At 32.6% G+C, this 15842-nt stretch overlaps 1 pseudogene across 1 annotated transcript; it reads left to right on the forward strand.

The window, feature by feature from the left end:
- Positions 1–11484: 11484 nt before the first annotated feature.
- Positions 11485–15818, forward strand: LOC143573392 (uncharacterized; annotated as a pseudogene). The gene is made up of 7 exons (XR_013142424.1): positions 11485–11596; positions 12705–12769; positions 12846–13505; positions 13550–13624; positions 14556–14645; positions 14784–14845; positions 15705–15818. The product of XR_013142424.1 is annotated as an uncharacterized LOC143573392 (transcript).
- The last annotated feature ends 24 nt before the right edge of the window (positions 15819–15842 follow it).

Here is a 15842-nt window from a genome sequence, read left to right on the forward strand (position 1 = left end):
GTTATTAAATACGGTCCGACCAGTGAACCAGAAAGACGCCCAGTTCAATATCCAGTCGGGCTACTAAAACATTGGTTTCTACTATAGTTTCTGCACCACTTCTATATGTTACCAGTATTGTACAACTATTCTTATTTCTTATTTAGTACTTCATGTGCTTTTTTAATATAATCATCTTAGCTACATTTTATATTATTAGCTTCATCTACTTTATATGAAAAAGAAATTTGGATTTTGAGGGTCTCAATAAAAACAGTCTGTATTTTTATCTCGTGAGATAAATAAAATGTTTGCTCTCATCACACCTTCTATATACTGTATTATATACATACGTTTTTAGTTACATATATATTATGATCATTTGAAAATCAAATTAATTTGTAATTTAAATAGATCTTTGAAGTTTTGGCACACTGCAAATGTGGGGGAATTAATCTGGATGAGGACCACACTGTACAAACAATAAAGATTGGGACCATATGGTGTCCAGGTAAAACTGTAAAGGACTAAGGGTAATAAAAGGTGGTAAAAAAATAGGATCTACAAAATTCATATTGTTCCTTATTTTTTTAACCGTATGATAGACAACTAGCAAGAAGCTAATTAGAAAGAATAGCAAGAAGCTAATTAGAAAGAAGGGAAAATACCATAAAAACCAACATACTTTCTGTTTTTATTCGTTAAAGTCCCTTAACAATTTTTGCATGTTAAAGTCCCTTAACATGTTAAATTTGAACAAAAATGTGACATAACTTATAAAAACATTTGAGTATATAAATAATATTCTTTTTCCTGGTTGATAATTCTGACAAATCTCAAGAACCTATTACGAATCCTCAATTTTGCAATGGAATTGTTTACTCAAGATCACATGGTGTGAGTTTTTTCTTTTGATGGTGGATCACATATATTATTACAATTACATCACAAGTATCATTGTATCAAAATGGAGCACTATGAATCTGAATTATTTACGGTGCGTTGCTGCAAGCTAGAACATGTTAAAGTATTGGTTATAGTATTAGGAATTTAGAATGATTTACCAATCATCTTAATTCAAGTTTCGTAAAAAAAGTAAAATAAAAAATAGAAAGAAAACATAATGGAGTTAACAGTATAATTTTTTTTTGATTAATTAGGGATGGATTGATTTGGATATGGGCTATGAAGTTTGTGTGGGATGTTGAACTCAATTGCTATGCTCGATGTCACTGTTCAGAGTTCTTGTCAATTCCGGTTTTCACGTTGTATTAAATGGAACCCTAAAAGAATTTGATAATTTTAACTTTTTTAGTCATATTTAATCAAAACAACATGGCTTTGATGGGTTCCGCATATGAGTTAGATGTTTAAAAGCCACATATACACTTTCCCATATATATTACATAAGAAAAAATAACACATAAGCAAAAAAAATAAGTTTCATATTGTTTTTATGAGTCATGTCACATTTTTGTTCAAATTTAACATGTTGAGGGACGTTAACATGCAAAAAATTGTTGAGGGACTTAAACGAACAAAAGCAGAAAGTATGTTGGTTTTTTATGGTATTTTCCATAGAAAGAATTACAAGTACACTATTAGTTAACTAATCACTACTTAAGTGAACTAGTTCTATTCAACTAGACAAAACAAAATTAACTTACGAATTCGATTATGTTATCATAAACATGTAGAAAACTTGCTTTGTTATTGTGGCATAAAGCTTGGTAATGCACACTTCATTTATCTGCAAGCAAAGAAGATATTAGCCTTGTCACAGGAAGTTATGTCAGTGATCAGCCTCAAAAGTGAAAAATAAGTGAAATAATACGAGAATAAAGGCGTGTGAATGTCGTACATTATGGTGGTTGGGCAGGTATTTATAGCGGCTTCTCGTGAAGTGGTTGGGGTGTAATAAATGAACCCCTTATCGTGTGAGTTTCGTACGGTGATTTATTGCATCTGATCAACTATTGTAAGGGCCAGCCCTGAGGGTGTGTGGGTAGGTGACCACACAACACCAAAAGTCCAAAACGGGGGCCTAACTTGTTTCTGTTATGAATTATTGATGAATGATGGATGACACAATTGTCAAACATCTTTAGTCACACGAACACTCCAAATGAAATATAATAGTTGAGATTGTCGGTAGATTTACTTTTTGAATAGTAGATTTGATATTATAAATAGCATGTATTTGTAACGAAGTTATCCATCCCGGTAGAACTAACAATTCACATATATCTCTTCACTCTCTTGATATAATAAAGTTCAATTATTACTTCAATAATCTTGTTATAATTAGAGCTAATATCATAACACGTTATCAGCACGAGCCGCTTATATCCTAACCAAGAAAGGTAATAGACACAAAGGTATCTACAAAAGCATCATAAACACTTCTTTAATTATGTACATTAGATATATATCTATGTATATACATATACTAACTAATATACTAAGTAATAGCAATAATGTGTATAAACATTGTTATTAAAATTTGATAACTATTCTAACTTTTATTTATATATGCACACTAATATCTCATTTAGAAGTTAGATTTATTTACACTAACAATTCTATTCTTATTATTGTGCATACTAATTATATATTTTATAAAATAAACTGTATTTAATATCTTATTTATTATCTTACTTTAAAATAATTAATATACACACACACATACAAACGGTAATGTTAAATTTATAAAACGGTAATATAACCGTTGTAAAAGGGTTATAAATTTTCACTATAAATAACCAATCATTAACCCCATTTCATTTACAACAAACATTCTTCTTATTAAATTTATCCAAGATAAAGTTCTCAAAATGATTCACCCGGTTTTACTGTTGGTCACTGTAATGCTTATAGTACTTCTCATTCTAATTTTTAATCTCCCATCTGAAGATTTCGGAATTTTCTTTTTCTTTTATATGTTTATAGCTCTACCAATGTATTGTATCTCATTGTTGATTGATATATATGGATTCTAATATTTATTTTATTATTTGCTCTATTATGTTTAGCAACAAAATATCAAATATAGCAAAACTCGAATTCCCTGCACTCAACATTTCTGGAGAAAATTATATGTCTTGGACAGCAAATGTCAAAAGACATTTAAAATCTATGGATGTGTTAGACACAATCCAAGAATACAATGATTGCTCTGACCAGGATAAAGCAAGAGCTGATGTTTTCATCCATAAACATATTGATGAATTATTACAGCATGAGTATTTTAATTATGATAACCCATATATGATATGGGAAGATTTGAAAAGCAGATTCGGTCATCTAAAGGAAGTTTTACTTCCTACTTCTAGAGATGAATGGAACAGTCTTAGGTTCCAAGATTTTAAGAGGGTAAATGATTACACCTCTGCTTTATACCGAATTTGTTCAAAGCTAGAATTTTGTGGGTATCCCGTAACAGAGGAAGAAAAGTTAGAGAAAACTTTCTCCACGTTTCATGCATCAAATATAAACTTGCAAACACATTATCGTTTGCAGAATTTTAGGAGATACTCTGATCTAAATGCATTACTCCTTGTAGCAGAGAAAAATAATAAATTATTGATGAAAAATCATCAATCTCGTCCCACGGGTTCATTAGCAATACCAGAAGCACATGTTGCTCACAAAAGTTCTCATAAAAATTCTGATCATAAATGGGAACAAAGTCGAGGACGAGGCCGTGGACGTGGACGTGGTCATTTTGACAAAAGGCATTTTAATGATCGTAAGCATCCATTCAAATGGAACAATAACTCTTACGGTCGTGGTCGTGGCCGTGGTCGTGGTCGTAACTAGAGAGCCAATAATTATCATGTCCCACACAATACCAATTCCAACCACCAAAATAAATGGAATGAAGCTGGTAGGTCCGAAAACAATGACACTTCATGTTTTAGATGTGGAAGTACAAACCTCTGGGCAAAGGCTTGTCGCACAGCTCCACATCTGTGTGAACTGTACCAAGCTTCTCTAAAAGGAAAAGAGAAAGAAGTGAACCATGTTGATAACTTTAATAATATCAATGCTGAGCTGAGCGTTGAAGACTTTGGGGTGGAACTTTGAAACAAAGTTGCTTGACTACTATAATTAGATGCAATTATTAAGTGTGTTCTCATTATCTTTAATTATGTAGTTCCTCTTTCATGTACTACTTGTGTTTCAATTAAATAAAGTTCTTATTAAAATATCATATGTCTTCGTTATACACTTATTTTTTTTCTTAATATTTTTCAAGATTTAAAATGAAAATCACCGGAGCACAAGATCAAACAAATGAAGAAGATATATGTATAGCGGATAGTGGAGCCACGCATACTATACTTAGATCTAAAAAATATTTTTATAAACTGAAACCAACAAAAGGGATCATCAATACAATATCAGGTCCTACAAACTTGAAAGAAGGAGTGGGAAAAGCTAATTTAGCATTACCAAATGGTACAAAGCTCAAAATAGAAAATGCTTTATTTTCCCCAAAATCAACAAGAAATTTGTTGAGTTTCAGAAACATATATCATAATGGATATGATACTCAGTCAAGGACTGTTAGTAATGAAAAATATTTGCATATCATAAGCAAAGATCAAATATTGGAAAAATTGCCAATGCTCCATTCTGGTTTGCATTATACATATATAAATGTGCCTCAAGCACATATGGCAGTCAAAGAAAATTGTTGCGATTCTGGTATCATAAACTTATGGCATGACAGATTAGGCCATCCAGGATCCACAATGATGAAAAGGATCATTGAAAATACACATGGGCATCCATTGAAAGGTCAAAAGATCCACAAAATAGATAAAATGCCTCAATGTACATCTTGTTCTCTTGGAAAATTAATTACAAGGCCTTCGCCATTAAAAGTCGATAAAGAAACACCAATGTTTCTTGAAAGAATTCAAGGTGACATATGTGGACCAATTCATCCGCCATGTGGACCATTTAGATACTTCATGGTCTTAATAGACGCATCCAACAGATGGTCTAATATCTCTTTATTATCGACTCGTAATGTTGCTTTTGCAAAATTTCTTGCTCAAATTATCAAATTACGTGCACATTTTCCGGATTATACCATTAAAAGAGTAAGGCTTGATAATACGGGAGAATTTACATCACATGCTTTTGATGATTATTGCATGTTTGTGGGGATTGTTGTAGAACACCCTGTTGCTCATGTACACACACAAAATGGCTTAGCCGAGTCGTTGATCAAACGCCTACAGCTAATAGCTAGACCATTAATAATGAGGACAAAACTCCCTGTTTCTATTTGGGGTCATGCAATTATGCATGCTGGATCATTAATCCGCGTGAGACCAAATGCAAATCATAAATACTCTCCCACACAACTTGTTTCTGGAAATGAGCCAAATATCTCTCATCTTAGAATTTTTGGTTGTGCTGTGTATGTTCCTATTGCACCACCACAACGCACAAAAATGGGTCCCCAAAGAAGGTTGGGAATATATGTTGGATATGAAACATCTTCCATCATAAGATACCTTGAACCTTTAACAGGTGATGTATTTACAGCACGTTTTGCTGATTGTCATTTTAACGAGACAATGTTCCTGACATTAGGGGGAGAAATGAAAAAGCAAGAAAGAGATATATCATGGTGTGTGCCATCATTGTTACACCTAGACCCAAGATCAAAACAAAGTGAGACAGAGGTTCAAAAAATAATACATCTACAAGAAATTGCAAATCAGTTACATGATGCATTTACTGATATAAACAGGGTCACTAAATCTCATATACCAGCTGCTAATGCTCCAGCTCGAGTTGAGATTACAAGCAAGCAAAACCATAATAATGCACCTCATGAATCTCAAAAACGTTTAAAACGTGGAAGGCCAATTGGTTCAAAGGATAAAAATCCTCGAAAAAAAAAGGGTTCTGAGAAGGATACTGACCCTAAGGAAGGAATGATTGACAAAACCTTCCCTCAGGAAAGAATAAATGATATAACATTTCCTCAGGGAGAAATAAATGATTCCAATAAAGAATTGTCAATAAACTATGGTAAATCATATATAATGTGGGATCGAGATGAAATGAACAATATTGATGATATATTTTCTTATTCTGTGGCAAGCGATATCATGGAAGAAAATGATGACCCTGAACCAAAATCTGTAGATGATTGTAAAAATCGACAAGATTGGAACAAATGGAAAGATGCTATGCAAGCTGAATTAAACTCACTAAACAATCGAAAGGTTTTTGGACCTATTGTCATTACACCAAAGTCAATGAAACCTGTAGGATATAAATGGGTTTTTGTGAGAAAACGAAATGAGAAAACTGAAGTTACAAGATATAAAGCAAGACTTGTAGCTCAAGGTTTTTCTCAGAGGCCAGGAATTGACTATGAAGAAACGTATTCTCCTGTCATGGATGCTATTACGTTTAGATATTTAATCAGCTTAGCAGTCTCTAAAAATTTAGAGATGCGCCTTATGGATGTTGTCACAGCTTACTTGTATGGATCACTAAATAGTGACATCTATATGAAAATTCCCGAAGAATTTAAACTCCCCGATGCAATAAGCTCAAAGCCTAAGGAAATGTATTCCATCAAATTACAAAGATCCTTGTATGGACTGAAACAATCTGGAAGGATGTGGTACAATCGTTTGAGTGATTATTTGATAAGCAAAGGATACACAAATAATCTTATTTGTCCATGTGTCTTCATCAAGAAGACAACATCAGGATATGTGATCATAGCTGTGTATGTTGACGATCTAAATTTAATTGGGACACAAAAAGAAATTAATGAAGCAATTGCTCTTTTAAAGAAAGAATTCGAAATGAAAGATCTTGGAAAAACCAAATATTGTCTTGGTTTACAAATTGAGCATATGCATAATGAGATACTTGTGCATCAGTCAACTTATACTGAGAAACTCTTAAAACGTTTCAATATGGACAAAGCAAATCCTTTAAGTACACCGATGGTTGTTAGATCACTCAATGTTGACAATGATCCATTTCGTCCTTGCGAAAATAATGAAGAGATTCTTGGTCCCGAAGTACCATACCTCAGTGCAATTGGAGCACTTATGTATCTTACTAACTGTACAAGACCTGACATTTCTTTTGCAGTTAATTTATTGGCAAGATTCAGTTCATCCCCTACTAAAAGACATTGGAATGGCATTAAACATATTTTTCGGTATTTAAAAGGAACTGTTGATTTAGGTTTATTTTATCCTAACGATTCAAAAGAAGGGTTAGTTGGTTATGCAGATGCAGGTTATTTATCTGATCCCCATAAAGCAAAATCTCAAACTGGATATGTATTTAAGAATGGAGGAACTGCGATTTCATGGCGTTCTCAGAAACAAACACTCATTGCAACATCTTCAAATCATGCTGAAGTCATTGCATTGCATGAAGCTTCAAGAGAATGTGTATGGTTAAGATCTATGTCACGACACATATTGATATCTTGTGGACTAGAGAAAGATCGAATTCCAACTCCTATCTATGAAGATAATGCAGCTTGTGTCTCGCAAATGAAGGAATGATATATCAAAAGTGACAGAACAAAGCATATACCACCAAGATACTTTGAGTATACTCGAGACCTTATTAAAGACAATCAGGTTGAAATGAGATATGTCCAGTCCAGCAACAACTCAGCTGATCTTTTCACAAAAGCACTTCCCACAGCAACATTTAGGAAACATGTTCATGATATTGGCATGCGCCATGTACGAACAATGTAACGACCTGCAATTTGAGGGGGAGCTATATACTGCACTCTTTTTCCCTTAGCTAAAGTTTTTTCCCATTGGGTTTTCCTTTAGCAAGGTTTTTAATGAGGCAGTACTTCAAGACCCCGACGTTTTGAAATGGTGTCATCCAAGGGGGAGTGTTATGAATTATTGATGAATGATGGATGACACAATTGTCAAACATCTTTAGTCACACGAACACTCCAAATGAAATATAATAGTTGAGATTGTCGGTAGATTTACTTTTTGAATAGTAGATTTGATATTATAAATAGCATGTATTTGTAACGAAGTTATCCATCCCGGTAGAACTAACAATTCCCATATATCTCTTCACTCTCTTGATATAATAAAGTTCAATTATTACTTCAATAATCTTGTTATAATTAGAGCTAATATCATAATAGTTTCACATATATAAAGACTTTTTTGTTATTATGTAATTGATATATCCATGATTTAAACACAAAAGAAGTGATTCAGTAGCTGATAAGACCCTCTCCATGCCATGGACGAGGTCAAGGGTTTGCACTTTGCATATAATTGGTAGCGTGCAGAAAGGTTTTATAATCATGGCCTCTTATGCGATTAGAGGCCATACCAAATAGCGTGTGTTAGGTTTGAAGCCTATCTCCATCAACATTGCATGTGTTATCACCATCGGGCCGATTGTTTGTTATATTTGACATGAAAAAAAAATCATATTCATGTTTTGACATGAAAGAAACCATATTCTAATCAAGTGGTATACAAATTAGTTTTAATGTGTAAGTGATCGTGATAAAAAAATTAAATAAGTTGATGAATTTATATCTTATCCCTACCGTTCTTGAGTTTTTTTAAAGGAGGGAAATGAAAGGAAAACTAAAGATAGTTAAAAATGGGTGTTTTTAAGTTTTTTTTAGGATGGAAAAGAAAGGAGTATCAGGAGTTAGGAGGGATTAAATTAATGTATTTTCCCAATAAGTTATCCTTTCAAAAATGGGATGATTACTAAGGATAACTATTTTTTAACATAGTTATCCTTTTTTTTCCTCTAATTTCCTTCTAACTCACGAACACACTTAATTAAAAAAAATTTCCTTTCCTTCCATTCCCTTTCTTATCCTTCTCTCTCATTTCATTTTCTTTCATTGATTAAAAAACTCAAGAACAAGGCGATAAGTTTATGTAAGAATCTCTATATTAGTTACGTAACTGATTTCGGTCACATTTGAAAATCCAATACAATACAAAACTCTTGATATAAGTTGGACTTCTAGTAGATTGTATAAAGTCGATAAAAATCAGCTTGTCTGATAAAAACAAAGAGTATACTAACCGAGAGGGGTTCACCGATTTGATTTAACTTTTTGGCAAACAAGTCGACATATTTGTTAGTCATAAATTTCTCTTTGAACAACCGCGTAATAGTCGTTATAATACATTTGTTGGTTTTAATATATATATATATTTTAAAAAAAATATGCTTTGCATTATAACTTAAACTAGCAAGCCATTTTCTTAAACTTTAAAAGTTAATAAAGAAATGGCCATTAAGTTTATAATTTTAATGCTATTGTTCTAGTATTTTTATATATGTTTTAATTTTGTTATTTTATAGCATAAATGAGCAAAGAAATAACATAAAAAAGAATAAATTTGGGTTAAATGGAGAGTGTTCGGGTATATGTCTGACATGGTTTACGAATTCATGTAAAGTTTTCAAGTTTATATCAAATTTGGCGCGCTAAACATGTAAAATCTTAAGTAATTATGAAAAAAAAACTAGAGTACATATTCGATACCCGAATAATATAATATTTTGCAATCTTGTGAAAATTGGAACAAAGCCAAGGACATTTGTGTTCTTGCTTCTCTCTTTAGATCACCCTTATCTTATATCATTGCACTCTTCTAGCCCCCACAAGTTAAATCATGGTCCCAACAAAGGACAACCATTCTCGTCCCCGTAACGACAACATTGATGACTAGGGAGCGTTCTCTAATCACACTCGTCTCATTAATATATAACTATTCCTACTTATATAATCGGTGATTTGTATTTTAATATATCATAAAGTATTTCTACGAGTGTTATACATATTCTTATCTAACTCGTATATATGTATCTTGTATAGATGTGTGTAAGTATTGCTATGGGTATTATACATTTTCTTATCTAGTATTATTGTTGATACATACATGGTTACGTGTTACACAATACCACAAACTATTTTTGTGGGTATTATACTATTTCTTATCTAGGTTGTACATGTCGTGTCATGTGTAAATCTTTGCAAATCATCTCTCTTGCTCTTTGCAAAGTATAAATTAATGTAGTATAAAAATAGGATGTTGATACATTCATAGTTTATGGTTACATGTTATTAAATGATTTTCTAATAGAGTTATGCTCATGATATGTGATACATTCTTTAATCATCAATAATAATGTCTAAAAGGATCATAAGTTTAAACAAATCAATAAAGAAATACTAAACCGTATAAAGGTCTATGAATTGAAACAAATAACTGATAATTGGAAAGTATTAGGTTCGGGCTCCATGGTTGATACTACAGTCGAGTTGTGTATCAACTGTCCGAAGTGCGAAAGAAGTATTATTAGTCAAGTCAGTCTAAGTAATTCTAGTAAAGTATATATAACTTGAAATACTTATTGATAAATGACAACATACCCGCCTTTGTAGCAACATACTGCACCACACCCATTACGAAATGACACTATCATATGTGCCCTTAAGTTTTTCTTTCTCATCACTAGCATTCTTACCATCATTTTTACCGTTATCAACAACGATTTTGATGACATCTTATGTGATAGGACACGTGAGTTTTTCTTCCACATTCACTTAAGCAAATTATTGACAGGTTTACCCTTTTATTGATTTAAAAGAAACTCTTCATCATCTATATTATCGTTATCGGATACTTCATTAACACAATGTTCAAGTTCACATACTCATTTGGCTTCATGTACATGCCAACTCACCAACGTACCATATCTCTTGTCGTCGAAGGATATGATGCATATTACACTTGTTTACTTGTGATGCTAGATCAATTAAGGAGTTTATTTTTAACTTTAATTTGAAGTTGAGTATGTGAAAGATACACGATCATTCAAAGGAAGTTGCATAATGCATTCGTCGTCCAATATGCTGTTTAGACAAGCAAAACACTTCAAGATAAAAGGATACGAGAGATCCAAAAGAAAATGTAAAATTGTTAATTTAAGTCCAGTTTAACATAAAAGAATTTTTATATGCTGAATTTTACAAGTTGTGAATTTGTTTTATAAAAAGATAATAATAATTAAATCAAAAACTAATTATTTTTCTTTTATCTTATTTTAATCAGCCACATATATTTTAATACCATAAACTAATTATTAACTTGAGCCAACGAGTTTAAACTTAACTGACATTAGATAGAAAGTAAATATTTAGGTTGGAGACCTCCAATATCTCAATTTTGAATCGTTCTCAATCAGGTTTTGCCATAATGGATCTTCGGTTGGCATGTTTTCAACAAAACTAGAGATGGTGGGCTCAAGCTATCCAACACCATATACAATCACGGCCACATTTTAATATTGGGTAATCCCGAATAACCAAACTTTTATTTTATTCATGGATCATTCACAAAAATTATTAACCCACCCGAATAAGTTATTATTTGGTCGGCGGCCCGTACAAACCAAACCCTAAAATTACGAAGAATAAGCAATATGACAGCTCCGGAATCAAAAGCAATGCTGCATCAATCAATTCTTCATTACCTTCATCACAAATGGATTCTCCAAATCATTCAAACGATTTCAATCCGAAGCTAATATTCAGGTTCGTTTTAATAATAATACTTATTCTAAATTTACGGTTGTTTGATATGAGAGTGAAACTTTAGGCCAACTATTAAGCTTTAGGTACAATCATATTTAAGTTGATTGAACTTAGCCTCGAGCTCGGACTCGGCTCGTTTATTATTTATTTATTAATTAGTTTATATACATTTGTAATTGTTTTTATACGTTTTAAGGAAAACTTTAATGGCATAAGCTTGGCTTGAGCTCAGGTGTGCAAGCGTTGGGCTTGACGAGCCTAACCGATCTTGCGGTCTTGCCATACAAGGCTTGATCTTGGACTCGATAACTAAACAAGCTTTATTTGAGGCTCGGCTCGGCTCGTTTCAAGCCTTTTATCAATCTGATCTCGAGTTGCTTGGGAGCGGCTTGGCTCGTTTGTATTCTTAAGATGTAGTAAAGTGTTGTATGATTACGGTTGTCGGTTGGTGCATATGCAGTAGGTGTTGAACTGTTGATTATAAGTTTGTAGAAATCGTGATGGAAATGTGACTGCAAAATTAGTTCTTTGTTAAAAAAGATAGATATAAATGTTTGCTAATTTTTAGTTGATATTATGAGATTGATTTCTATAGTTATTTATGAATTAAGCTGCAAATATATGGTTCAAAGTTCAAACTCCCAAGAGCAAATTTTGGCATCAAGTTTTATAAATTTTGGCGGTGCTGTAGAACTCGCCAGGCACTAGTCGGGCGGTGGGGGTACCGACTAGCCTTTAATCAGATTGGACTTTTATATGTAATTTTTCAAAATTAAATACATTTACAATAATTTTTTTTTTCAAAATTTGATATATAATGTTTCAAAATGAGTAAATTTTCAAATACTTCAAAGATTTTGACCGGAATTTGACTTCTTTTGACCAATCTTGACCACTTTAGCTCAACATATTTTGACTGATTTTCACCTATTTTGACTGGGTTTTACTGGGTACTAATTTTGATTTTTAATCCACTGGATTTTTGAATGTGTTTATTTTATGCATTTTAGTAAGAATTCATGTTTCATTTGCACTATATTTTTGTAATGATTTGGTTTGGTTTGACCCTAACTAACCCGGAAATTTTAATGATACCTTTTTTTTGCAGGATGACATGTGGAAGGATTCTTCGGTTAATTTGGAGGATATCTACAGCAAATACATAAGTTCCAGGTATGATTACTTAATATAATTTTATAAACATCATAGTATGGCTCTAATAAAAATTTTGGATTTTTGTGTTACGCAGTCAAACTGAAGATAATGTGGTTGTTGAAGCTGAAACTAAAGCAAAAGATAAGAAGAAAAAGAAAAATGAAATTAACGAAACAAAATCAGATGAAGTAAAGAAGCCTGCGGATGACGCTGTGAACGGTTTGGAGGTAAACGAGTCACAGAAAAGCACAAAAGATAAGAAGAAAAAGAAAAATGAAACTAAAGAAACAAAATCAGATGAAGTAAAGAAGCTTGCAGATGATGCTGTGAACGGTTTGGAGGTAAACGAGTCACAGAAAAGCACAAAAGATAAGAAGAAAAAGAAAAATGAAATTAAAGAAACGGAGCCAGCTGAAGTAAAGAAGCCTGCAAATGATGTTGTGAACGGTTTGGAGGTAAACGAGTCACAGAAAAAACAAAAGATAAGAAGAAAAAGAAAAATGAAATTAAAGAAACGGAGTCAGATGACTTAAAGAAGCCTGTAGATGATGCTGTGAACGGTTTGGAGGTAAACGAGTCAAAGAAAAGCACAAAAGATAAAGATAAGAAGAAAAAGAAAAATGAAGAAGAAACAGAAAATGGAGATGTTGATACAAAGAAGAGTTCTAAGAAAAGGAAAAGATTGTCGTCAGATGAAAATGAAAACGGGCTTGATTCTGACAAGACTGAAAAGAATCAAACTGTTGAAGAAGCTGCTAAACAAACTGAGGTTGATGAAAAGAAGAACATAAAAATGAGAAACCGGAGATAAATGGAGTAGAAAAGTCTGAATCTCAGAAATCTGTGAAAAAGCAACGTGTTGGTTCAGCAGAGGTTCGTGCTTTATTTATTTTTATTTAAAGTTGGTACAACATCTGGTCAGATGGGTCGGGTAACGGGTCAAAATGGGTCAGGTTGTTAGAAACTTTAATTTTTAAATAATAATGGAGAAGAAACACTTTTCAGGGGTTTTGAGTTTTGACAGGTCAACTAGTGGTGCAAACAAGTCAAGCCTTGTGACTTGTGAGAAGTTTTTCAAGCTCAAGTTTTGCTTTGGCTTGACTCGTTTGTTATTTAATTATTAATTTTTATGCAGTTTTAATTGTTTTATATATATGTTTGTAATTAAAAATGTTTTAATATAATATATGTTATTTAGTTATTTTTATCATAATTTTATACATAATAATAAATATTTTATAATTATATATATATTAAATGTGTTTTATAAACTTATATAAATTATTAGGCTCGTTAGCCAGCTCGAGCTCAGCTCTTTTTGAGCTTTATTTTCAAAGCTTGAACTCGGCTGGTGGGTAGTTTTTCAGTGTTGGCTTAACTCATTTGTTTATATTATATATATTAAATGAACTTATATAAATAACATGCTTGTTTAGGCTTTTGAACCAGCTCAAACTTGATAAGTGAACCATTGGATCGGGCTTGTTTATTAAACAAGCTTATTTTTAAGCTCGAGCAGGGGCTCAAGCTCGTTTAAGTTAGGCTTGATTTGGGTTTTTAACGATCCAATTTGGAGTAGCTCGCAAGCGGCTTGGTTCGTTTGCACCCATAGAGTCAAAACACATCTGGTCTTTTTTCTTGACATATTGTTATTTGTTTCATTGCGAGAGATTAAACATTAATGAAAATCAGTTTTGCTCATAACTAGACGGTTCAAAATTGCGACCCCTGCTAAAAACAACCGAAGGGTTTTGTCGGGATGGTTTAATAAGGAAACACTTTTTGATTGATTGTGTTTGTGCAGCCAACGTCTGCAAAAGCATTCCAAAGGGTGAAGATTGATCAAGTGGAATTTGCTGATGAGAAATTGCAAGATAATTCATATTGGGCAAAGGTATGATCTTGTTTCCATTTTGTGTCTCGTTTTTTCACATGTGAATTCGACTTGTGAAATGGAAATGAGTAACAGCTAATTTAATGGTTTTGTTAATTTATAATATATAGAGACTTATGTTTAAATTAAACGCTGCAGGATGGTGCAGATGTTGGTTACGGTGCTAAAGCACAAGAAGTTCTCGGTCAAGTCAGAGGAAGGTATAATAATCTTACATTTTCAATTGCAAGAAAGATAATCAATTAACAACCTTTTTTTAATTATTTTTATATAATTAAAAATTTGTTAAAACACTCAAGTATCTTATTATCCAATTACTACCACCTCAAGTAGGGCTGTTCACGAGTCGAACCGAGCGAAGGCTTGCTCGTTGCTTGGCTCGTTTACAACCGAACTGAACCAAACGGCTGGAATTCGAACCGAGCGAAAAAAGAAACGAGCCAAAATTGAACCGAACATTGAGCGATTTCGAGCATTATCTATTTCTTTTTCACTTTAAAATTTTCAATAATAAACAAATTTAAAGGCTGTAAATAATATATTTTGTAAACAAATTAATGTAAATTTTTAGGATAAAGAAGTTTGAAGTGAGATATAATGAATATTTAAAAAAACTTTTAGTATTCTGAAAACTTGAATCGAACTAATAAGCTATAAAATTGATGGAATAGGAAGAAATTAAAAGGGTTTAAAATATATGTATACCTTATATTTTATGTTTGTTTTCTATATATTTATATATTTGTTCATATATAATTATATATAAATTAAATTAAAAATATGCGTGCCGAACCGAACTGAGCAGACCTTTGCTCGTTGATTGGCTCGTTTACAAACCGAACCGAGCAGAGCGGCTCGTTTACAATCTAGCAAAAAAACGGACGGGCATTTTCCGAGCAGTTTCCGAGTGAACGGCGAGCGAGTTCGAGCGTCGAACGGTTTGGACGGCCCTAAGCTCAAACCGCGCACTTATCAGATTCTAACGGCTAACCACTTAATATCACATAATCACTTTCAGTGAAGAAGTTATAATTTTTTTTTCATTTAAATTCTATGCAGGGGTTTTAGGCATGAAAAGACGAAAAAGAAGCGAGGAAGTTACAGAGGGGGTCAAATAGATTTACAGTCACACTCGGTAAAATTCAATTACTCTGATGAAGAGTGATCTCTAAGAGATTGCTAAGGTCTATGTTTCTT

Source organism: Bidens hawaiensis, unplaced genomic scaffold (assembly GCF_021521415.1).
Source record: "Bidens hawaiensis isolate Kalapana, Puna unplaced genomic scaffold, B.hawaiensis_p1.1 tig00026403_1, whole genome shotgun sequence".
In the NCBI taxonomy this organism is placed as follows: Eukaryota; Viridiplantae; Streptophyta; class Magnoliopsida; order Asterales; family Asteraceae; genus Bidens; species Bidens hawaiensis.